This window comes from Acinonyx jubatus, chromosome C2 (assembly GCF_027475565.1).
Source record: "Acinonyx jubatus isolate Ajub_Pintada_27869175 chromosome C2, VMU_Ajub_asm_v1.0, whole genome shotgun sequence".
Classification (NCBI taxonomy): domain Eukaryota; kingdom Metazoa; phylum Chordata; class Mammalia; order Carnivora; family Felidae; genus Acinonyx; species Acinonyx jubatus.
The window spans coordinates 19,286,906-19,313,520 of NC_069384.1; the positions used below are offsets into that span (position 1 = coordinate 19,286,906).

Consider the following 26,615-nt stretch of genomic DNA (forward strand, 5'->3'; position numbering starts at 1 on the left):
TTTAGTATAATAAATATTTATACAAGTTCATTGTTTACATCCATTTTTAGATTCACCTCGAAAGTAGATATCATATATACCTAATTCATGCCATAAACATTTACTGAGTACCTAATATGTAATAGGATAGGTGCTGGAATAGAGGAATGAATGAAACTCTTTCCCTGTGCTACCAAAAAAAATCTATGAGTAGATGTGATAATGGATAGAGTTAGATTTTGAATTGGAATTCGGGAAAGGTCTTCCATTCCAGCCATTTAAGGTGAACTTTAAAGATGATAAAGAATTAGTCACATGGATAGTGTGGTGAAGAATATTCTTAGGCTACTACATATTTATAAGTAACGCAAGTTGAGAAGAGCTTGGTGAATTCCAGAAAGGAAAGAAACAAGTTTGGGCCATTGACCAAGGATGGCATTGGATGCAGAGTGAACCCAGAGTTGTGATATAAACAAAATCATGGAAGTCCTTATAGGTGATATTAAAGACTTTGAATGGTAGAAGCAAAACCAGAAGGTGTTTTCTTATAAAATGAAAAATAAAAGAGTTATTTTTTTCTAAGGAGGATTAACCATGTCAAATGCTGCTGAAGATCTAGAAAGATGAGGACTGAAAAGGCCCCATTGAAGTGAACATCATGAAGGAAATTACAATCTTTTCAAAAGCACTTTTGATGGTATGGAAGAAGTAGAAATCAGCTTTCCATGATTTGAGGAGTGATGGCAAATTCAAGAAGAGGGAACAATGTATGGAAAATTCTGTCAAGAACTCTGATTCATTACAGAAATAGTATGATTGGTGGATGGGAGTCAAGAGTGAAAAAAAAGTCTTGCTTGCTTGCTTGCTTATTTATTTATTTATTTATTTATTTATTTATTTATTTATTTATTATTTTGAGAGAGGGCACAAGTGGGGGAAGGGGCCGGAGGTGACAGAGAGAGAATCTTAACCAGGGTCCACACTCAGCACAGAGCCCAACATGGGGCTCAATCCTATGATCCTGGGATCATGACCTCAGCCAAAATCAGGAGTTGGACGCTCAACTGGCTGAGATCCCCAGGTGCCCTCCAACAAAGGCTAATTTTTTTTTTTTAAAGAAGGAAACATACCTAGAACATGATGAAGTAAGCCAACTAAATATTTTAAAATGATTTTAAGATATCAAAGTAAAGTTCTTTATTGAGTCAAGTTGAAATTTTAGAGTCACACATTTGTTAGAACTCAGAGCCATTTATTTTAAAATTTTTTATCATCTAGTCTTAAAGTTTCAACTGTAAGCAGAGGCTTTTTCTATTTTTCATACCTCATACCTAAAGTTCAATCGGTTACAAGTCACTTTAGGAAATCCAAATGTCAAAAAATATTTTTTGTAGAGGCGCCTGGGTGGCTCAGTGGGTTAAGCATCCGACTTCGGCTCAGGTCATGATCTTGCGGTCTGCGAGTTTGCGCCCCGCGTCGGGCTCTGTGCTGATGGCTCAGAGCCTGGAGCCTGTTTCAGATTCTGTGTCTCCCTCTCTTTCTGACCTTCCCCCATTCATGCTGTCTGTCCCTGTCTCAAAAATAAATAAATGTTAAAAAAAAAATTAAAAAAAATTTTTTTGTATAAAATGTTGAGTTACATTTCTTTTTAAACTTTACGGATGTTGACACTATTTATATATACAGAAATGACTTCTACTCTGATGTATTTCAAAACCCTTTAATTACTAAAGATATGTTTTGCACACGTCAGTAATGTATAGAAGTTTTTTTTTTCAATTCAGGGAAAAGCAAAAATAATAAATTTTAAAATCAGAAATCCATCCTATTTTCAAGCTCATATGGAAAGGTATCTCTTCAAAAAGAAAGGAATGTTATTCTTTTTGAAAGGTAAGAGTATTTGGCCATAATTTTTAGCCTTGTGGACGTGATCAATCAGAAAAAAAGTGATGATTTTCACAAATGAGTCAAAGGCCTCAAACGTTATGCTGATATTCTTCAGGTGAGAAAAACAATTTTTTCCTCACTTCTCTTTCATGGGTTTTCATCATGAGAAAGTCAATTTTCTAAACACAATTTGTTGTGCATCTCAGTAGGAGGAGCTGAAGGTCAAAGTGTCACCAAAGTTTGTGGCAAAAACTCTGGGCTTTTTGGTTGATGGGATAGTTACTGACTGGAATAAAAATGAAAGAAAAGTCATCTTTTTCATACTAAGCCCAGCAAATTCACCAGTGTTGTCTTTAGCAGAGAAAAAAATGCAATCATTTCTACAGTCTCACACAACTTGTTTATCCCAGCTGTCATTATTCTGTGACTACCCTTTTGAAGCAAGCAAGTTCACTTCCTTTTCCAGTAGAGTTTGCAGTGAGTTAATAAGCTTTAGGGGCTGTTGAATAATATCCAAGGGGGTAGGATGACTGGTCCTATTTTGTCCCTTTCCTCTGCTCAAAATGTTGTTGCAAATGTAAAGCGAAGACCCCAGAAGCTTCATCAAGTCACACTTCAAGGATATCAAATGTATAATTCTGAACATAGTTGACTCCACATAAACAGTATCAAATCAGTTTCTGTGACTCTAACTAATGTCGCTTCTCAGTGTGTGAGAGAAACATCCCCATGGGAATTTTAAAAATGACTCCTCAACCCTAGACAAAGAACTCTATCAGGAGAGGAAAGTAATCTTCCGAGGAGGCTGCTATGTATAGCCAAACACTCCCGCTGCTCAAATGACCCCTTTCGACTCTGCTCCAAAGGACAGCATGGATGCTTGAAGTTGATACAAACTATATAAAGTAGGTAGTTTTCTTCTTCCAAGATTCTGGAAAGTTCCTTCAGAGATATTTTGAATGGATTAATCATCTTCTGAGATTTCAATAGACACTTATACTGGGTTTTGCAGGCAGGTTTTCTCTGTTGGTGGCCCCTTCCTAACAGCCTCCTGGCAAAGCCCAAGGCAGCCTTCAAGGGGATTCTGCCTGGGTACTAAAATCCTCCCTGTTCCCAAAGAACCATTGTTTAATTTCAGGCAGTCCCCACAGGGAGTGGGATATTTTTGCACAAAAAGCATGTTAGGAAAGTGAGCACTTTTATAGGCTGCACATAATCAAATGTCTTTTTTAATTATCTCCTCTATGTGACTATCCCAGGCTAAAGCCACACACATTTTTTTCTTCTAAAATGACATGAATCATAAAACCACCCAGGTATCCACTGTCTGCACCATAACAATGTCTGATAGGTCGGGGGAAAAAATTCCAAGTTTTATTTTTATTTGAACAGGAAGCTAATATCCTAGGTTCCTTCTATTTTCTTCTTACTATTTTTTTTTCTTTTCTAGATTAAGCCTGTGAGAATAAATGCATAACTGTATATAAATACTCAACTATATATACATACTCAAATTTATAAAAGTGTATTTCTCAATAACAAATGAAGGATAAATTCAATAATTTAATTTGACAGTTCCCCACCTCAAAGTGTGTATTTATTTTTGTGATTATTTTTTTATTCCCTAGATATGAGAAGCAAGAGACAGGGTACAGAGATGAGAGTGTTACCAATGAGGCAAGCCAACAAGATCAGACAAAAGTGTGTACAAAGTGCTGAGCACAAGTCTATAAGAAATGTAAAAAAGACACAGCAATACTGAGTATATTCAAATGGCCATACTGAATATATTCATTTTTCTTTCTGTCTTTTAGACTTGTCCATCTCACTCCCATGATGTGTAAGTTTTTACTCATATTACATTCTTTCTCTCCCTCCCTTACTCCTGTGATTTGACTTGCCTTTAATTTGTTTCTTTCCTGCTTTCCTGAATTAAAAGCCTCTTCATCTGCTTGGCCATCTCAGCCAGAAAGTTCAATGTTGTCCCGAATACTTCGTTGGTCCACATCTTGGAGTCTCATTCATAACCATGATGCTACTCTACTGGATCAAGTATATCCTTCTCTTCCACTCCATTGGCTGTGCCCGATTTTCTATTTATTTATTTATTTTCAGTTTCTATTTCTATTAAACTCTTCACTGTGCTGTAACATACTTTCTAGCTGTCGGCATCTCTTATATTTGCTACTGCCATGGGGGTTACATTCTAAGACTGTAACTATATCCAATCAAGCCACTGAGTTAATAAACTGTTCCTTGGATTCTATAGAATAAAGCTTTTAATACACAGTCTTATAGTCATAAAAGACTATCCAAATCTCTGTGAATATGATGATTTTTAGCTCTTGTTTTTATGATTCACACTCCTTTGAATCTTGTAATGTGGTGTCTGTCTTTATGTGTCATTATTTGTGAATTTATCTTACCATTCAAATTGTTCTTTGCCTATATCAGATGCAGTCTTGTCTTCCAAATGTGATTTGTCCCATTTAAAATCATAAAAAATGTATATATGTGTGATTTCCTTTCTCAGTTACTGGGAAAAAGCTCATCTATATTTGCCACATTTTTTCTTGAATTTTTTTTTAAAAAGCACCAAATATGAAGTATATCCCACATTAATTCTTTCCCCCAAATAGAAAAATATCTTCTTTGTCCATAATATGTCTGCACCATGACACTTGTTTTTTTTTTTTTTTCTAGCAACTCCTTTATAGGTAAACAATCAGAATTTTAAAGATCCACATTGTTTTTAAAAAATTTTAAATGTTTATTTATTTTTTACAGAGAGAGAGAGAGAGAGAGAGAGAGAGAGAGAGAAGAGTGTGAGTCTGGGATAGTCAGAGAGAGAGGGAGGCACAGAATCCGAAGCAGGCTCCGGGCTCTGAGCTGTCAGCACAGAGCCTGATGTGGGACTCCAACTCACAAACCAGAAGAATATGACCTGAGCTGAAGTCAGATACTTGACCGACTTAGCCACCCAGGTGCTCCGATCCACACAATTTTTTAATCTCAAAATTTTAAGTCAAATCTCCCTAAAATAGTTTCCTCTTTAAATAATTCGTAACAATGTTACAAATACAATACCAGTTCTCACTTGTAGTCTACTTAAATTGTATGCAGACATTTAAATCTAACACTGTCAAAAAAGTGTCATGTTCTTTCTATACTTGTGAACCTTTCATGAATTTTTGAAAATTTTATTTAAAGGAACATCATAGCCACTAATGGGCCACGACTCTGCTTTTAAACATCAATTTTTTAAAAAAAAATATCGAAATAAATAGTTAATTCTACAAATGATGCTTGGTCTGAAAATAGATTTGAAGGAGTTCTCATGTAATTTGAGGTTCTCCCCATGTCTGCTTCCAAGTGTCTAAGTTCCACTGCCTGGAAATCTCTAAATTAGAACCATTAAATCTGAGAAATACTCCAAATGAATGGTATTCCTTTTTCTAAATGGAGAAATCAGCTCAAAGGAAAAGAGACTACAGAGTCGGAGAGAAACGCCAGGGGTAGGGGAGTGGAGGGTCAGTGGTTTACTTCTGGACAAGGGATGTGCTTTTAGTGTCTGCCCACATCCACCTTCAAACATCTGCAACTCTACTGGAAGACTTTCTCCACATCCCTTTCCTACTCCTTGTCAAACATCAAATTCTTTTTTTTTTTTAAAGTTTACTTATTTATTTTGAGAGAGAGAGAGAACACAAGCAGGGGAAGAACAGAAAGAGGGAAAGAGAGAGTAAATCCCAAGCAGGCTCTGCACCATCAGCACAGAGCGTGATGTGGGGCTCGAACTCATGAACTGTGAGATCATGACCTGAGCCGAAATTGAGTTGGAGGCTCAACTGACTGAGCCTCCCAGGCTCCCCTCGAACATCAAATTTTAGATATTCTAAGGTGCTATGGTGAGGTCTTGTAAATAGGTTTTGTTGCTGCTGCTACTGTTATTGAACTTCCTCTACTTGTTTTCAACCTATTTTCTTTTGAAGTGATTATTCTTGGTTCTTACAAGTATTGTCTTTATCATTGGGGTTATATCTTTAATTTATCAAATTTCCATGACATGTTTTACTAAATCCACTGGTCATTTCTCCTTGACTAAAACTCTGCGGTATCAAGTTTATCATATGATCTACACAGATTTGTTTTTTTTTTTTAATGTTTGTTTATTTTTGAGACAGAGAAAGAGCATGAACCGGGGAGGGTCAGAGAGAGGGAGACACAGAATCAGAAGCAGGCTCCAGCCTCCGAGCTGTCAGCACAGAGCCTGACGCGGGGTTTGAACTTTCGGAGTGTGAGATCATGACCTGGGCCGAAGTCGGATGCTTACCCGACTGAGCCACCCAGGCGCCCCTGATCTACACAGATTTGTAAATGCTCATTTCCTACCATCCCTTGTTCTCGACTTCTGGGTTTCAGCACAGCTTTATTCATTGCTGTAGTAACAGTGTTTCTCATATTCCATCCATGTTATTCATGTATTAGAAATACAGGAAGGATAAATTGGATATAAACAGAGGGTAAACAGAGGGTACACAGAGGATGCTGTCACAGAGGATGCCACAAGTGGTCTAATGAGCTGCCCTTTGGAGAAAGCGCTGCAGAGTGGCTGGGGCGGGCCAGGGCCATGAACAACGGTGAGTTCTTGAGAGAGAAAACTTGACTCATGTATGGAAAGGTGGTCATATGTTTGAGAGAGCTTCTGGTTCAAACTGAAGCCTAATATTTCTCTCAGTGACTTACACTGTGGTGTAATTACTCAGTCATGTTACTGCATGTACCCTGGGTTTTTGCCTCTCAAGGCATCACAGCCGGGGAGTAATGTTCTAATACAAAATGGCAGAACCTCATTCCCCTGGGGATCTATGTAAGGAGATTTGGAGCTTCATAGCATGTGCAGCCAGCCTTCCATGGCTTACCATCATCCCCTTGCCTTTATTTCTGCTCATCTACAGCCAGAGAGAGACAACAGAACATTAAGATTTTCATAATGCTTTACATTATGTATGCTTAGAAAATGACCTTGTTTAAAAGAAAAATAATTGTAGGGGCACTCGGGTAGCTCAGTTGGTTAATTGTCCAACTTCGGCTCAGGTCATGATCTCATGGCTCACCATTTTGAGCCCTTGGGGTCTGTGCTGACAGCTCAGAGCCTGGAGCCTGCTTCCGATTCTGTGTCTCTCTCTCTGCCCCTTCCCTGCTCACACTTCTGTCTCTGTCTTTAAAAAGTGAGTAAACATTAAAAAATTTAAAAAAAGGAAAATAATTGTAGAGAGTACTATAGTTTTACAAAATGGGAAATGAATATGTATATGCATTTTTTGTATCGGTGTAATCACTTCAAATGTCAACATGTCATGCTCTTGGTATGACATAATGGCTGTCCTGCAAACAGAAATAATGAAATGTTGACATTAATGAACCTGTAGAAATAGATATGCCAATCTAGGAAACTAAGTTTCTTGTGTTGACTTACAAATTAATAGGAAATTCTGGGTTTTCTAAAGTATCTTTAATATTATAAAATCAAAGTATGATACCTCTGGCTAATGTGGAATAAAATGGGGTTTAGGGAGCATGAGGAGGGGGGTGAGGACCCTCACATGGAGTACCCCAGCACTGGATGAAAGATTCTCTTCAGATTGGATGACCTTTCAGACCTTAGAGACCCAGGCTTCTTGCAGACACCTTACTAAGTTGTCTGGTAATTTCGGTAAATACCTCAAGTCTAAGCATCTTTGTCTAGCACTGATCACTCCACAGTATCACATAAAATCCAAATTAAAATGAACTGAAATGTGGGGATTTGGAGAACCTTTGGAGCAACTCTTGACAATGAAAAGTAGCCTGATATACACTAAGAAAACTCACTTGACATCATTTTAGTAAAAGGCTGGGAAAAGCAGAAGAGCATAAATAGGTAGATTATAATTATTTGCCTCAAATCAAGCAACCACTTTCCCTTGGGGCAACGTGCGAACATTTCCAATTATACATTTATTTTACCCACAATGCATGGTCAATGTCTCTGCTTTGCCTCTGAAAATGCAAAATGATATAGAAAGTGGCATCCTCACAAAAGCCATACTTTTCGGACATGGACTCAAGCTGCTTCTCATTCATGACGCTCGTGACTTGCCACCGTCTGGATCTCCCTGACCAAGACAGCGTCAGCAATGTTAGTTACTTCCCTTGGGGATCCCCATCATCTCTTCAAATTCCTTAGAAAAACAGTTATGTTGGGGCAGATTAATATGATTAGTATCCTAAACATTTCTGAAAGTGGCTATGACTCATAAGGCTTAAAAACCAGCCTAGATTCGTGAAAGATAAGCATTGTGAGATAGAGATATTTAAATTTTTTTTAACATTTACTTATTTTTGGGAGAAAGAGAGAGAGCATGAGCAGAGGGGTAGAAAGAGAGGGAGACAAAGAATCCAAAGCAGGCTCCAGGCTCTGCACTGTCAGCACAGAGCTTGATGTGGGGCTCAAATTCGCAATCCCCGAGATCATGACCTGAGCCGAAGTCAGACGTGTAACTCTGAGCCACCTGGCAGAGATTTGCAAACAAACAAACAAACAAAACAAAACAAAAACAAACAAATCCACCAGAAACAAATATTTTCTTGGCTGAATGTCCAACCCACTACAATTTCCACATTAATGTAAGTTGTCACATATACTTCAGTTTTGACAATGCTTCCTATGCAGAGAGAAAAAAAATTTTTTTTCTGGTATTGAATCTTAAGGGCTTAATACACTATTTCATTCCTCTTTTCCTTTTTTCCTTTTTGACAAACATCAAACCTTTCTCTTTAAAGATGGATATTGAGGGGAATGAATGGACTGATGATAGAACAAATAGGAGATTTGCTTATTTTATTCCTCCAACTATGTTAACCCTGTGTGATAATTAATCACACAGAACTATTTTTTTAAACATGAATCTGTCCCGAGAGGCCTTTCAGACAATTAGCTTCTTTGCAAGTGTTCAAAGATATGGTACACATTGCCAAGATTATAAACTCTCCAGATTCCTTGCTTCCTGTCACGGATCTCTATTAGCCTAGTCTTTCAAGACTTTATTTCCTACTGCTTATGAGAATATAGACAGAAGATGGCACTGTTTACTCATTAGTAATAGGTCAGCAAACCCTCTACTTTAAAGAAAAAGAAACAGTGCTTTCCCTGCTAGGAAAATGCATAATACTATTAGAAATTGGAAGTGAGACTATACATACATACATACATACATACATACATACATACATATTCTCTCTGAGTCTAAATATTCTTACTGTAATAATAATACTAGACCATAAGTTTTTGGTTATCTTCTTTTATTTAAAAAAAAAATTTTTAGAGACAGTATGCAAGAGAGGGGGAGAGGAGAAAGGGGGAGAGAAAGAGAGAGAGAGAGAGGGAGGGAGGCAGAGAGGGAGAGAGAGAGAGAGAGAGAGAGAGAGAGAGTCCCAAGCAGGCTATATGCTCAGCAGAGTCAGATTTTGGTCAACCAACTGAACCACCCAGACACCCCATTGGTAATCTTCTTAATAAGACATCTATGATCACTGAATAGCACAATGCCTACCTACCCTACAAAAGCAATGTAGAATCTGATTACATTTCTATAAACCAACCAACCAAACAAAACTTAATTGAATTTTGTGTTGGCTTAAAGATGATTCTTACTTAAACGAGAAGCAGGGCAAGTGTAAAAAAGAGTTAGTTACTAATCTTGTACTTTAGAGTGATTGGCTATTTCAATCTTCTCTTTCCTTAGCAGAGAAATTTGATTATTCCCAGTTAAATCATAGAAAGTGTTTCATTATTCATAAGAGAAATTTTATTCCAGTTTTCAGGAGCTCTAAGAGAATAAACTATTTTATCTAGATAGATAGAAATAAAAGTATGTTTTTTGATGTTTTATTCTGTTATTGTAATTATCAATATTGTTTCATAGCCCACCTTTCCTTGGATGAACCCAAATGAGAAAATAGAATATAGTAGAACATTTTGCCCAGTTGTTTCCCTAAAGTTTAAAGATACATTATCTGTGTTCAGTCTCTACCAATTAAACATTAACGGTTTACATTAGCATACATACCTAAAGACTTACTTTATCTTGTAAGTAATATTTAACTTTGCAGCAATATTTAACTTTGCAGCAATATTACCTTTAAATATCAAAAGTGTAAATGGTTGTTTAGACATTGTTAAATGCTTAAGTATCCATTCTCATGACTCTCTTGTTGTAGAGCTATTCACCCAAAATCAATTTCCACTTCTTGGGCACCGAACCAGCCTACATTTCCTGGTCTCTGAAGTTAGATGTGGCCTTAAACCTGAGTTATGGCCAATGGAATGGGCATCGAACAATGTATGCCATTTTTGTGCCAATGCTTCTTGGAAGGACATATGGTTCCAACAGCAAGAGATCTATTTTTTCCTCTGTTGCCCAGATGCAGATGGCAGGAAGACCCTAAGGGATAGCAGAGCCACAAAATGGAAAGAACTGGGTCTCTGTGTCTCCATGTAAAGGTATGCATCTGGGGCCCAATAGCTGTTAGGTAACTGGGAAATAAACTCTTCATTTAAACAGTTAATATTGCCCAAACTAATAATCTCACTTAAAAAAAAAAAAAAGGTAAGGGGCTAGGAATCACATGGTAGCACATTATTTACTATGATCCTTTAGAACCTTCTCAGTGGAAATAGGGACACCAAGTAATAAGTTCCTTTTGTGATCATGGTATCTCCCCTGCCAGGTAAGTATTAGTAAGTTCCTTTTGATGAGAGATCCAGGTTGCTTTGCTCATTCAACTCATCAGCAATTTTCTATCAAAAGTGGATGTTCAGGGGTGCCTGGGTGGCTCAGTCGGTTAAATGTCTGACTTTGGCTCAGGTCATGATCTCGCAGTTTGTGAGTTCGAGCCCCGCGATGGGCTCTGTGTTGACAGCTCAGAGCCTGGGCCTGCTTCTGATTCTGTGTCTCCTCCTCTCTCTGCCTCTCCCCTGCTCAGGCTCTGTCTCTCTCTGTCTCTCAATAATAAAGAAACTTAAAAAAAGAAAAGTGGATGTTCATTTTTCATTCATCTATTTTTCTTTAATTTAAAAATACCAATTTATCATCAATTGTTAACTTTAGAGTACATTTGCACGGGTATCTGCCTCCTCATGCTTTTGTTCAATTTTCTCCATTAGACAATACAATGGAGAAAAATATTTACAACTAAAATTGATAGCAGTCATTTATGTGTTCCAATGGATAGGGAGTGAGTTTTCGGTTTTTTCTTTTTTCTTTTCTTTTCTTTTCTTTTCTTTTCTTTTCTTTTCTTTTCCTTTCTTTTTTCTTACTCTTTCCTTCCTTTCTCAGAGTTTAGATTGCAATAAGAAAATTGGAAATTCCAATGTTACAGTTATGAAGAGGACCTGAAGAGACGGCCTACACAGTAGAACCATCAATGATTAGTCTTTGGTGGTGCAGAAGGCAGTGGAAGCCTAGAGGCAAGCAGAGAGTGGAAAGCTAATTTTTTTTCCAAATAATGATGTAAGAGGGAACAAGTTGGATGAATAGGGAGGTATGACATACAGTCTTAGGAAGAAGAGTAATTTTTAATAAAGCCTGATGTAACCCAATGCTTTTGGTATTTACGGTAAGGCCATGTGCTGCTTTTTTTCCATCCTCTGCTCCTCTATTCTTGTTCTGTGCCATAGAAGAATGGTTCATGTAGAGTCTATTTTTCTGTTTCCAGTTGGTCTTGGTCAGGGGAAAGCACTTGCAGGAAAGGGGGTGCTAGAAGGAGAGAGAGAGACAGCAGCGTCCTTCCCTTCCCCCTTCCCTCTTCTGCCCAGGATTCTGGGAAGCCCTGATATCACTGAAAGCATTTGGATCTGATAGCACTGCTTCCTTCCTTTGCCCCTTCAGGCTTAGGGTGGCAATGGCTTCCCTGTTTTGCTGACCTCTGACCTTGCTGTCTCCATTTTTGGTTCTCAAACCTCTAACTTGTCTCTTTATTAAAGTCTTTTCAGGTAAACACTGCTGGGAAGACTCACCTCCCACCAGGACCCCAATTAATAGGAAGTGATTGCTGTTGGTAGTGGTGGTGGGGTGTTCCAGAAAAGCAACTGCACTCATATTTGGTCTGGTCTCCATGTTATAGTGATTTACTGACATGAAACTTCATGACCTTCTATAACCAGAGAGCAAGAAGAGACCATTTGTGTACTTTCATTGTTGCTTACATGTACTATGTCAACATTGTGAATTTAATGCCATAGGCTTTTTACTTCAGGGGTTCCTCTACTGAAACAATTAAGACAAATAAAAAAAATCTCTATTTATCCAAACTTTACCTACCAGCAGCTGCTGAACTTTTGGGTGGGAGGTGGAGAAGTATGTGACAGGGTGTAAGTCTATGACTTTTGGGTCTTAATGGTATTTGTGAAGGAGGAGATATGTGAATTCTTCAGCAGAAAGGAGAGAAGAAATTAGTCACAGGTGAGAAGCCAAAACAAGATCAATGATTCATCAGAAGAGGTTTTTACAACTAGAAATGACTGGATGTACTTAAGCTGCCTGGAAATGTTGAGAAATCTTGGGAGAATGCTAGATTTCTCGCAAAAAGTGGGTTTGGTTAATGGAGATGATTTTAAAGATGAATTTCAAGTAGCAGCAACCCCAGTTAATATCTGATTAATCTAAGTCTAGGTTAAAGCTACACATAAATTTATGGGTTTGAGTTTTTCTTATAGGATACATGTCTTCCTTTGCTTTATGGTTTTAAGCTTGTTTTTTTAAATTTTAGACTGGTTTTAGATTTACAGAAAAGGTTTGAAGATGGTACATAGTTCCCATATACCCTAGGCCTAGTTTTCATGATTGTTAACGTCTTACCTTACCCACGGAACATTTGCTATAACTAAAGAACTGACAGTGACATATTATTATTAACCAAAGTCCATGTCTTATTCAGATTACCTTAGTTTTTACTTAGTATACTTTTCCTCTTCCAGGGTTCTGCAAGGACATCTCATCATATTTAATTGTCAGTTCTCTTCAGCTTCCTCTTGGCTGTGACAATTGCTCAGACTTTCCTTGTTTCTGACCTTGGCAGTTTTGAGAAGGGTTCATCAGTTATTTTGTAGAATGACCCTCAGTTGGAATTTGTCTAATGTTTTTAAACCAAGGGTATGGATTTTGGGGAAGCAAAACACAAGGGTGAGCTGTTTTTCTCATCGCATTATATTAAGGGCCTATGTTATCAGTCTGACTTGTTACTAATGATGTCAATGCCTTATTTTTTGACCTACATATTCTAGGTTCACCACTAGATTGCAAACCCTCTGAAGATGGAGACTGTGTTTTTCTTTACGAGGTGCAAACTACTTGCTATCACTGCTAGAAATGATAGCTTTTTAATGAATTTGTGAATTTCCCAACATTTTAGTATATGATATGTAGAGACCATACAGAACCAGGCAGTCTACTTCTGTCTTTACAGTCTTGACAAAGTTATAAAAAGCCGACCAAAAAGCAGAAATTTTTATATCATAACAAAAGTGAATGCATGCTACATGAAACTGGAAAAGCCAATTTTTCAGTGATGTCAAATGCCTTTTCACTTTAGTGGTGTTGTGGCTCTATTGTTCTTCACACTTTACTGTTTAAATTCCTTTCAAAAAATGTCAGAAAAACATGTGACCTTAGATGTCTGACAACCCAGTTCCTTAGCCCACTTAATACACAGAACCAGATTCTGTTTTCATTGATTCCTTTGGGGAAAGTTTACACTAACCTTCGCAAATTTGGGGATGGGGATAAGCACTTGTCTTCAGATTGCCCAGAAGTTCATCAGTGAAGAAGAATGATTTGTCTTTTGAGTGTCCTTTGCTGATGGATGTGGGATATGTCCTAGTGAGTACCTTCCAATGTTCAGAAACTTGTCATAGGAACCCTTGGAAGCCGTGGTACAAACCTTCTCTCTTGCAGGGACAGATACTTTTTCTTTTTCTTTTTCTTTCTCCTTTCTTTCTTTCTTTCTTTCTTTCTTTCTTTCTTTCTTTCTTTCTTTCCTTTCTTTCTCTCAATGGTTTATTTATTTTACAGAGAGAGAGCATGAGCTGGGGAGGGGCAGAGAGGGGGACAGAGGATCCCAAGTGGGCTCTGAGCTGATAGCAGCAAGCCTGATGCAGGGCTGACCTCAAGCAAGGTCATGACCTGAACCAAAGTCTGATGCTCAACAAACTGAGCCTCCCTGGTGCCCTGGAACAGTTAAATTTCTTGTACCTAGACTACTTTCATCTGTCTTAGGTTCTTTTGCTTTTCCTGAAGCCTGGTTTGCACATGCAGAATATTCCTAGAGTCTGCATAAAGAGGAAAGGAGACAGTAATGGGGTAAAAAAAGAAGCTTAGGTTCTTTTCTTGATATCATTTTTTCCTTTTCACTTTGGTTCAGATAGTTTCACCCAGTTCATAACTAGGTAGTAAGAAGATTCTCATTTTTGACTTTCTTTGATGATTCTCTGCCCCATTAATTTTCAAAAACTATCTCCTCGCTGCATCGTTTTCCAGATTTTACCAAAATCTTCTAAGCTATATGAATGGCTTACAAAATAATGTCAATGTACTTATTACATTTGCCTTTTCTAAAATACAAATAGCATGGGCTTTCATTCAGCAAATGCTCATTAAAAATTATTAAACAAGACATTTGTACTTTTTAATTGTTTCAACAATATCTTTTTATTTATAGAAATTTTCATATTTCAAGTCTAAAAGATATAATTTTGCCTTGTTTGCATTTGTTATATTCACTGTACATCTATTAACATTGTTCACTAAAAACTCAGACTCTGTAGTCTATTGTTTTCTCCTTGAAAAGAGCATCCATTTCAGAAGGCTGCGATTATGTATCTGAATTCTATTTGATCAAATGAAATGATTTTAAATAGTATCTATTACAGGTGACAGTGAATTTTAATTATTTTTAAAAAATATTTTTTAAATGTTACTCATTTTTGAGAGACAGAGCATGAGTGGGGGGAAGGGCAGAGAGAGAGAGAGAAAGTGAGAGACACAGCATCCAAAGCAGGCCCCAGGCTCTGAACTGTCAGCACAGAGCCTGTTGTGGGGTTCAAACCCACAAGTTGAGAGATCATGACCTGAGCCAAAGGCAGTCGCTTAACCGACTGAGCCACCCAGTCTTCCTATTTGCCATTTGTGTATTTTTTTTTAGGGAAATCTATTGAAATGATTTGCCCATTTTTATCTGGGTTGTTTACCATTTAGTTGTAAGTGTTTTTTATATATTTCTTTTTTATTTTCCTAGTGTTTGCGCTGGCGAGTCAAGTTAACAGCTTAATTTTTAACAATCTAGTAGGTTTAATACTGACCTAATTTCAATTATCTACAAAAATTTTACTCTTATATAACTCATTTCCCTCTCCTATCCTTTGTACTGCTGTTGTCATATAAATCCCATTATTATACACCACGTGCCCACCAACACAGATTTATACTCATTTCTTTATGTACCTTAAATGAGGTAGAAGAGAAAAGATTTACAATTCAAAAACAAATGCACTGGGGCAAAAACTTTTCATGCAGGGAGCTCAGAGTCAGGTTAGTTAAAGATAGCCTTGCAAAGAGGTTCTTCGAGGGAATGACTGGACAGGTTAAATAATCATTCTTGGGAAATGAGACATTGAAGGAGCTCCAATCCCATTCCCATCCAATCTCCAGTGGCTAATAAGGCTGTATATTTTGATCATGTTTCTGTGCTTTGATTTTCAAGCCTATCTCAGAACTGGAGACCTAGGGACTCAACCAGGGCAAATTAAATCACTATAATGCTTGCCGTTCTAAGATTCAGTTACTTTTCTTGAATAAACACTCACATGTATCTTGGATTACTACAAGTATCTTCTTAATTTCCAGAGTTTTGAAAATGTAAATTCTGAAAATCTTTGTGAGTTTTGTCGTTACTTTTATAGATGAGAAATAATTTTGGAAGTCTTTATTCAGCCGTTTGTACTGACTACCTTATATATTTGTGTTCAAAGTAGCAAGACAGGGTAAAAGAAGCCTTGAGATTTGGGAATCGACAGAGAGAGAGAGAGAGAGAGAGAGAGAGAGAGAGAGAGAGAGAGAGTGAGGGGGAGTTCCATATGAGGCTGAAGAATTTGTCAGTGGCTAAATTATTCAGTTTTGAAGATCATACTTAAGAGTTTAGTTTAGGCTTTATTTTATTACTTAGTTTAGTCTTTTTGTGTGTGTGAAGAAAATATTTATTTTAAGAAAAAAATTAGTTAAAAAAATTTAACAAGTTTCACTTAGCAAAATACACCCAAAAGGAAATCAAACTACAAAAAAAAGTTTTAAGTCAAGGCCTCACTAAGTCCTACAGTATTAGCAATGTGTCTCCATTTTCAAAATTAACTTATTCTTGGGGGCACCTGGGTGGCTCAGTCGGTTTGACTTCCAACTTTGGCTCAGGTCATGATTTCATGTTTCATGGGTTTGGGTCCCACATCGGGCTCTGCACTGTCAGATTCTCTCTCCCTCCCTCTCTCTGCCTCTCTCTCTCTCAAAATAAATGAATAATTTTGAAAAACACTAACTTATTTTAAAAAAACTGAAATTTAAACTGAAAAGATTTTAAATAAAAATGAACTATAATGAACAAACATGAAAAAAACTCTTTGAATTAGGGATCTGGCACCTTGAGTTTTCCAAAAAAGTATGCCTCTCAGTGTGTTCATGTCATGTGATATAAAAGATCCATGTAATATACTTAAAACTACTTTAACTTAGATAACATCACTCTGAAGTGCACTACGAAAATGTTAATTGAGAAAAGCTGAAAGTAGTTTAGCTTTACTCATTATCACATGATAATGTGATAAGAAAGTCTGCATGAGAAAACACTGAAGAGGTGATTTTTTAGTGCAGATTACACAAAACTCGTGGTGCAAAATGGGTCCCACAGCTTCCTCTAGAGTAATAATTGCTTTTCGCTGCTTGTTGGCTGCCTGTGAAAATTTGATCGCAATAACTCAAATGCTCCTACGAAACTAGTCATATCCACCCATGCCGCTCTGGCCTCTACAGTCAGCCCCATAACAGCCACTCACAGACTGACTCTCGAGGCCTCTGGGAGTGGACTGGGTGGACACTCCCAAGCCTTGCATCATCTGGTTGCTATACACCCCTTGCTGGCCCCAGTTGCAGAATTCTGGAAAGGTTCTACGTATCCACGTTGCGTGTTGGTCCCGTCTTTGGACATGGCTGCCACAACTTCTTCATGAGTGGCAAACTCCATGTGGGCTCCGCCCCTTACTCTTCAATCAGAGCCACTGTCAATATGGACTCTCACAGGGTTAAGTGGAGAGAAGAAGTCATAAATGTCATTCTCTGTGGCATCGTATGGCCACCCTCTCATGCCGACGCAGTGTACAGTGGTACTCTGGGCAGTGAAATCGCCACCTCCGATCTGTGGTCACACCTGCCCGAGAGACAGTAATTGAGGTCTCTCCCCAACAGATCAGTGGTGAAGCTGTAGCCATCACTGAGGACCCGGTAGTCCTCAGAGCCCCCATAGCTTGCAGTATGAACACCAGACCTCATCCTCCGTAGATCCGCTTGCTTGATGATGCCAATATGCCTGTTGGCTATGCCAGGGTGGTCATAAAGCCCCCGCCACTCTTGAGACATGAACTTCAGAGGGGGACCCGAGTACGACCTAGCTTCCTCCTGATTGCTCTTGAACACTTCAATATACCTGTGCCCTATTCTCTCCTTGTGCTTCTCTAGGCCCTTCTCAGCTAACTCCTGTGAGGGAAACTACACAAAGACCTCCCCTATAATCTTGTCCTTGGGGTTCACAGGCAAGGTGGTCCACAATTCCAACCATAAGAACAGAACAATTTCTCCCTTCGTCATCCAAATGGGAGTCCTCGGGCCACACAAAGCCATCAGTGGCTTCAAGACCTAATCCACCTCAGTTCTGTGTGACTTAAACACCTCAACGTACTGGTGCCCATGCTTTTTCTGTCTTTTTTAAGGGCCACTTTTACATCAGTTTCTGATTCAAGTCCAACAAAAGCCTCGCCACTCTGCCTGCCTTCTCTAGTGTAGATGAAATGAATGCCTGCAACCCCAGCGTGAATTGTGCAGTCAGAAAGCAAATTCTGCTTATCCTTAGCAGAGCAGGACTGGGGCAGGCCTGACCTCAAAGCCTTCACTTCCTCAGGGCCCTACATCATGGACACTTGAGAGGAAAGACGCCAAATGAGGTTGGGTGCAGCTTTTTGTGACTTAAACAGCCAACCCCAGGGGGCAGGGGGAGATGCCCATAGTTGGAGACACTCCTGGTAGGTAATGAATTGTCCTAAAAAAGAGCTATATGACCATCTTGCCTCAGTGTCACAGCATTCACCAGAGCAACCAGGGTGGTGGTGCTGGGGATTGGGATGGGCTCGAGCCCCCTTCCTCCTGGGAAAGGCTTTTAATCTTTATTCTCAAGGTACAAGGATGTCACCAGAGAGCTTTCAGTAGAAGGACAGTATGGACTTAGGGAGATTCATCAGCAAGGAGAAAGAGAGAAGACAACTCCAAGGTGGTACATAGAAAGGAGTGGAAATGAAAAGGGGTGGACGTAGTTGAGAGCTATTTGGGAAATAAAATGAACTGGGCTGTTGGTGGATTGAAGGGAAAGCCTGAGGAAGAAATTCACAAGAGGACACGGCTCCCCTGCCCCTACATCACCCTGCAGGTCTGATGCTGGCTAAAGGGTCTGAAACTACTACCAGAGTTTCATCTTGGATGAGTGAATATAAAGTGAAACTGCCATGAAGTGTAGTCATCATCAGTACAAGAAGTACAGTGATCTCTCTCTCTTCAAATTGACAAAATAAAAAGAAACTCCTTACAAGCAGAAGGATTGGCAGAAGCTCTGGTTACTAAGAGAAGGCAGGAGAAGAGACAAGGGACAATGGCTGGAAGTAAAACAAAACCAAAATCAAACACCTTTCCATCTCCTCCTCTTAGAATTTTATGGAAATCAAGACACCCATGGAATCTATTCTTAGAGACCGCAGCTCTGTTTTTTCTTGCAATTGCTTGAGATCTCATATGAAATTTGATTTAACAACTCAAAATATTTTCACAAAGGCTAACATTTTCACCCACCCTTCCTTGATGTAGCTATGAGCTCTCCCTATGTATATCTCTAGTCATGCCCCTGAGCTTTACCTAAGTGCCACGATTGCTACAATCCTACTACCGCTAACCTCTCATGGTGACATTAATAGCCCAACTTGGGATAGTGCACTTATTGTTTTAAAGACTTTTCTTTTTTTAAAAAAATGATTTTTTAAGTTTATTTATCTACTTTGAGAGAAAGAGAGAGAGAGAGAGAGAGAGAGAGAGAGAGAGACAGAACGAGTTGGGGAGGGGCAGAGGGAGAGACAGAGAATCCAAGCAGGATCTGCACTGTCAGCAAAGAGCCTGGTATGAGGCTCAAGTTCACAAACTGAGATCTTATCCTGAGCTGAAACCAAGAGTCAGACACTTAACTGACTTAGCCACCCAGACGCCCCTGTTTTAAAGGTTTTTCAATGGCTTACTCCCTTAATAACAAATTGGGAATTATGACACTATCAGGAATCACCAATTTCCAAATTAATTCTTGACCAAGATAAAAAAAATATCCTATACTGATATAGGACGGCAAACACCAAATAGTAATAAATGTTATTTAAATATCAGAATGGTACCAGGATATATTAATCACATAAAAATGTTTGTCATATAACTATCAACATAGCATTCCTTCACAAATTTAAAACAAGGACATTCCACATCTAGTATTATATTGTACAGGTAAACTATAACTTTCATACACATAAAGAGAGTTTTTAGAATAATGTGATTTCACTATTGTTTTACATAGCAATGAATTAGAAATATCCTAAATGAATTCCCATAGTTAAAATTATGGTGATAAATTATGAAAAAATGAGATCCTTCTATATGTACTTACATGGAAGAATCTTCATGAAATATTAACAAGAAGAAGAAAGGTGCAGAACAGTTTGTATAATGTATTACTATGTGGGGGAAAAACATATATGTGATTATACAAAGGCTACCTTTGAAAGGATCCACAGGCAACTGGTCATAATAGTTAACCTAGGAAGGGGAAATGAAAGGCTGAGAAGTTTGGAAAGGGAAGGGATTGTGTGCTTTTTTGGTATATGTTTTCTTGTATTTTTAAATGCTGAACTATGGGTATATAGTAATTAGTTTAACTAACTTAAAAAGTAGTATGCTTAAGCCTGAATTGCTTACCTGTATAGCAGGCTCTGTCTGTCTGTCTATCTATCTATCTATCTATCTATCTATCTATCTATCATCTATCATCCATCTATCTATCTACACATACACATACATAAAAAATATATATATATTCATACACTGTATTTGTCTATGTTCTCAAGAGAAACAGAGCCAACTATCTATCATCTATCTATCTATCTATCTGTCCATCCATCCATATCCTGCCTGGCTAGAAAGTCAGGCAGAGTTTCTACATTGCAATTTAATTTGGAGGACAATTTTTTCTTCTGAAAATCTCAGTCTTTGCTCTTAAGGCCATCAACTGACTGGACGAGGCCCACTGCATTGCAGAGGGTAATATTCTTTACCCAAAGTTTACTGATTCAAATGTTAATCATATCTAAAAATTACCTTCACAACAATATGGAGACTGGTATTTTGCAACAACTGGGCTTCATAACCTGGCTAAGTTGACATATAAAATTAACTATCACACATACACTGAGAATCTTGCATTTAAAATTGAACAACATTTCTAAAAATGGGGCAAAGGACAAACAAGTCAGTGAAAATGTGTCCATGACCTACAACTTTTCCCTAATAAGACCACCTATTCAGGGTAAACAAATGAGGATAAGTTTAGCAAAGAAGGAGGCCTTCTGTTAAAGACATGCCTTTAGATAGAAATGCTCCAGTTAGGATGATGTAACTTTCCCTTCCAGATATCATGGTATCCAAAAATGAATGCTAACTCAGTATGGATAGTAAGAGAAAAATGGAGAGCAATAAGAGAAGGAAAACAAAATGAAATAAAAACTAAACGGTTTATATAAATGCATCAAATCAACACATTGTACATTTTAAACTTATACAAGGTCATATGTCAATTAAATCTCATTAAAGCTGCTAAGACAATAACAGAAACAGAAATGAGGCAAAACAAAAAAAACTAAAGTGTTTGAAGTATCCTGCAAGTGAGATTCCCCTATCTTTTGGCAGTTAGCAGAAGATTTACGTGTTACAGGCAGTTGTGTTTTGTCATGAGTTAAAAGGAACCAACAAACAAGAATATGATGTACGAGGCAAGGCAGGTGATTGTCTCACTTCTCAGAAATATATGACCTGAGAACAAGCAAGTCTGTGGTTGGGAATTTTGCAAGGAAAATGGAAGGTTTAAACCACTCCAAGAAAGCATGTTCCCCAGCTTGGGGTTTAGGAAAGAAACAAACTTTAGGGCAAGGACTTGCAATTCTTGGTGTAAGGTTTTCTAAAAGACCTTAACCTTTACAGACATCTGCTAATATTCCAGATACTTCAAATGCTCTTTTGTTTGTGGGAAAGAACTATACATTCTGTGTATCTGTAAAGACTAACTGGAGATCAAGATGTTGCTGATAGATGAAGATTCAGGTTCATTTCAGTCAGTGTTTTAGGACACTGGGTGCTTCCTTAGCAGTAACGGGAAGCCATATGAGGTGGTGGACATTTTAGTATTATGTGTGCAGGAATAAGGTGGCCAGGGAAGCAAATATAGGCATAATGGTTGAACTTAACGTGGTTAGGCTAGATGACTTTAAGATGTTTTGATTCTAAAATTTGTATTCCCTGATAATAAATATATTTTATCTTAATAATACCAGCACAGCTATGCTTATAAATATCTGAAGGCAGAAATCAACATATACTTCAACAAAACTTCACTACCTGGAATTTTTTATATCACATTTGCAGAACGGTGCGTGGAAGCTGCATAAAGTGTAAAGTTATAGATAGAGTTTTATTTGTAGGAGCTGGGCTTATTTTCATCATGTTCTAGTGCACGATGCCTATGCCAAATTCCAGACATCTAGGATTTTGCAAAGAAATTGAATTTGAAACCTTTTGTTTCCATCCAGCTTCCTGGACACAATATGCAAGCATGAAAACTGAGCTGTGTGCTAAAAGTTTGTAAGCAAGGCCATAAACACATTACTTTTGTGAAGAAGGAGTGTTAGAGAGGTGAAATAAATAGTTTCGTATGGCTCCCAGGCTTTCAGACTTCATTAGTTTATAAAATTATTTTTATGCTACAGAGAAAGAGGACTAAGAAAGGGAAGTCGATGTTTTTCGACTAAGTCCATATTCAAGAAAAAAAAAAAAACAAGAGAAAATGAACTCCAATATTGCCATTGTTTCATAAAAGAAAGAATGGATAAAATGGTTTAATGGATAAAAGCATAATTCATTCTCTGGGTTACATTAAAAATACTAAGCTACTGGTATGGTGCTTGTACTACTTGACCAGTCAGAACAGACATCAGCTGCTAAACTATACTGGTGAGTGACACTTAAGATCAGCCCTTAATGAACATAATCTTAGAATAAAGCAGAACCCTTTAAATTTCAGACCTTAGAGTCGCGAGAATTATTACTCTTTCCTTATTTTTCTCCATTTTCCAGTCTGCATAAAATTGTGGTAGACACCTATCTGTCCATGACATCTGCAGCGTTGATTTATGATAATGTTTCTGTGGCAGGAACCCCCAGAGGTGCTCTATAATAAGGCTGTGAGGTGTTTAGGATGCTTCTTGAAAAGTGTAAAATGCCAATCTATGAACTCACTTTCTCAGGATTTTTAAGGGAAAAGTTGGTCCTTTAGGAGTGACTCATAAAATGGGCATGTAATACTCAGTGTAGAGGAAAAACGGGCTACAAAAGACATTCTTCCAGCTCTGGAGGAAGTTTGAAGCTAACTAGAGAAACACAACATACGTGTGAGAAATATAGGAAAAATAACCTTACGACAATTCATCAGTAAGTATATTATAGAGGTTTTGGCCCAAATTGATAAATGTTAAAATAATCTAAAGTAAAGGACTTATTATGTGGATGTGAATATAATCTGAGAAGACTTCAAATGGGCGTCTGGGTGGCTCAGTTGTTTAAGCCTCCGACTCTTGGTTTCGGCTCAGGTCATGATCTCACAGTTCTTGGGTTCAAGGCATGCGTTGGGCTCTGTGCTGTCAGTGCGAGGCCTGCTTGGGATTCTCTCTCTCTCTCTCTCTCTCTCAAAACAAATAAACTTTTTTAAAAATTGGGAAAAAAAGAAAGATTTCACAAAGCTTTTCTGTGCAAAGTATCTTTTGGAATCTATAAGAATATTAATGTGCCTACGTGTTACAAGCAAGTCTTAGAGATCTGTAATTAAACACTAGATGCCTTGTTCAACATTTCAAATAGGGTTAGTCAGAGTGAAGAATCTCCATGGTAAATTTTTGTTTTATGCTTATCATGGTGTCCAGGGCTTCTTGACATATATTTATGTGATGCTTTGCAACTTTAGATATTGTAGCTGCTTTCACAATATTCTACGGTAAATAGTGAGGTTGATGCATCAAATATTCAATAAAGTCACAATCATGAACTTGCTGGGCATATGAAGAAATGAAAATGATCTTTTCTTGGCTCTTACTCTGATTTTACATTTTGAAATTAGATTTCACTCAATGCCTTCCACATTGGTAGCTTGCACCATATTCTGCCTTCATCAAGTATACTCTGTTTTTACTTACCTTTTTTTAATGGCATGCATCCAAAAGGAAAATTACGTGAATCGAAAGGAAAGATATATTTAGCATTTTTTTTTCTGAAGCACCACATCAGACGCCAGATAAGTATATATGATTTATCTCACCTCTGTTGGAATCTAAAAAGCACATGGACTTTCTTGTAAGGTAGCCAAAATCATTTTTTTTTTTTTTGGATAACACAAATTTTTCAGGAAAATCAAATAGTAAATTATAAAATTTCACATTATGGGGCTGTATATATATTTTTCCAGTATGTAAGTTTGAAAAATGCAACCTTTCCATATAAACTAGAAATACATGCACACAGGCACACACGTATGTATGCACAAAGGTGTACTAGAAGCCTTTCCTCCTCTATGAATGACTGTTGTAGACTTTTAGTAATGGAAATATCATAAAGAAACAAAGTGTGAACCATTTAAAAAATCCTAAACCATTGTTGATAAGAGATGTATGGGTCACTGTTCTAGAGAACCACACTTGCTTTTTCTTTGGTGTTTGCCAAAAGGAGGCATCTAGTACACCATGGAAAAGATGACTTGGGAAATTGAAAATCTCTGAAAATTGTATGAATTGTCCTAGATGAAAGGACAGCTGAGGCTTGAGAGAAGTAGTTTGGACTGAGGCTACTCAAACATCTAACTTGGATGAAGGTGGAGGGCTAAGACTGCCTGTCAATCTAGCAATGATTTGCTACAGTGAGTTCTTATGTTGGAACACCAGGCTGAAAGCCAGTAAATAGTGTCATGACTTGAGAAAATGTTTGCTAACCAAATTAGTCAAGCAAGCAGTTTGCTCATCTGGGAAAAGAATGCTTTTGTTAGGGTAGTAGTTTGCTCATCAAAATTCACACAGGGCATTTGACTGACCATGTCCACCAAGTCTTAAACTATTATCTTGTGAACTTTCCCAAATCCAAATCCTGGTTCTCTACCTTAAAAAAGTTTACCTAAGTGACTCAAACACATGTCCCCAAACCTTACAAATATCCTATCTTAAATTTCCCCTTTTGAAACACAATTGGCAATCTGAAGACAGAAATCTCTCTGTCACACAAGTGGTGAATTTAGCTTTGCTTGATCATCATATTTTTGTCACGGTCTTTTAAAGGAAATTTATAGTTGACCGGGTTAAATAGTAATTGAATATTAGAGTGGATAAATCAAAAGTTAAATAGTTTTTGGATATTCATGTGATCAAATATCATGAAAGCCACAAAGTCAAACTGTAATAAAATTACCGCTTTATTAAAAACAAGGATCTCACACCAGTCAGAGTGGCTAAAATGAACAAATCAGGAGACTATAGATGCTGGAGAGGATGTGGAGAAACGGGAAGCCTCTCGCACTGTTGGTGGGAATGCAAATTGGTGCAGCCATTCTGGAAAACAGTGTGGAGGTTCCTCAAAAAATTAAAAATAGATCTACCCTATGACCCAGCAATAGCACTGCTAGGAATTTGCCCAAGGGATACAGGAGTGCTGATGCATAGGGGCACTTGTACACCAATGTTTATAGCAGCACTTTCAACAAGAGCCAAATTATGGAAAGAGCCTAAATGTCCATCAACTGATGAATGGATAAAGAAATTGTGGTTTATATACACAATGGAATACTACTTGGCAATGAGAAAGAATGAAATAGGGCTTTTTGTAGCAACGTGGATGGAACTGGAGAGTGTTATACTAAGTGAAAGAAGTCATACAGAGAAAGACAGACACCATATGTTTTCACTCATGTGGATCCTGAGAAACTTAACAGAAGACCATGGGGGAGGGGAAGGAAAAAAAATGTTAGAGAGGGTGGGAGCCAAACCATAAGAGACTCTTAAAAACTGAGAATAAACTGAGGGTTGATGGGGGTGGGAGGGAAGGGAAAGTGGGTGATGGGCACTGAGGAGGGCACCTGTTGGGATGAGCACTGGGTGTTGTATAGAAACCAATTTGACAATAAATTTCATAATAAAAAAATTAAAAGAAAAAAAATAAAAACAAGATTTGATGAATTTAGGTTACATTTTTCTGACTTCAGAAGTCTTATATCCAATAATTTTTATATTCCCACACTACTCATGTTATTCTTTGTCAAGTGTTCTGGGGACACTGCAGATCAAAATTGATCCTCTACCTTTTCTTTCCTTCCTCCCTTCCTCCCTTCCTCCCTTCCTTCTGTTCTCCTTTCCTTCTCATATGTTTTGATAGTGTTTTATTCCTTTTGAGTCCTTGTTATTTTTTATCACTTATGGCTGTCCCAGGGTAGTCTTTACCCCAGTGAAAGACTACTCATTGAACATCTGCTTTCCCTCCATGTTTTATATCTGTTGTCAAATACTTTAGGCATTTTCAAATTATAATGTCCCATTTCTCTTATTGGTGATGGAAAGTCCACATTTATGAATGACAAATGTAGATGATCTATTGTTTCCTAACCCTATTGGTGAATAAAAAAATCAGAAGGATTGACAAACACTAATGAGATTGTACCTATAAAATGTGTGGTAAGAGCATTTTTGTGTTGTTACTGAATGAAAACCATAATGACTACTTGTCACTATTTCTGAAACGTCATGGTCATTGTAAGAAATTTAATGCACTAGTGATTATTTTCATCAAAAGTGAAAACAAAATAACATGTTAAGTCTTTATTAAAATCTAATTAAAACAAAGTGGTATTTTTTGCTGTTGTTTGCCTGGTAATGTACAATATAACACTTCCATAGTTGATATTAAGCATCCAAGAGCAGAAACAACTATTTCTCAGATTTGGAGACATAAATCTAGAGTCAAGAAAAGGGGACTATTGAAAGCACATCATTATTTCAGGAACATATTATAAAG

The 26,615-nt window shown here is 37.7% G+C and overlaps 1 pseudogene; it reads right to left on the minus strand.

Moving 5' to 3' along the window:
- Positions 1-16,846: 16,846 nt before the first annotated feature.
- LOC106983461 (heterogeneous nuclear ribonucleoprotein F-like) lies at positions 16,847-19,735 on the minus strand (annotated as a pseudogene).
- Positions 19,736-26,615: the final 6,880 nt, after the last annotated feature.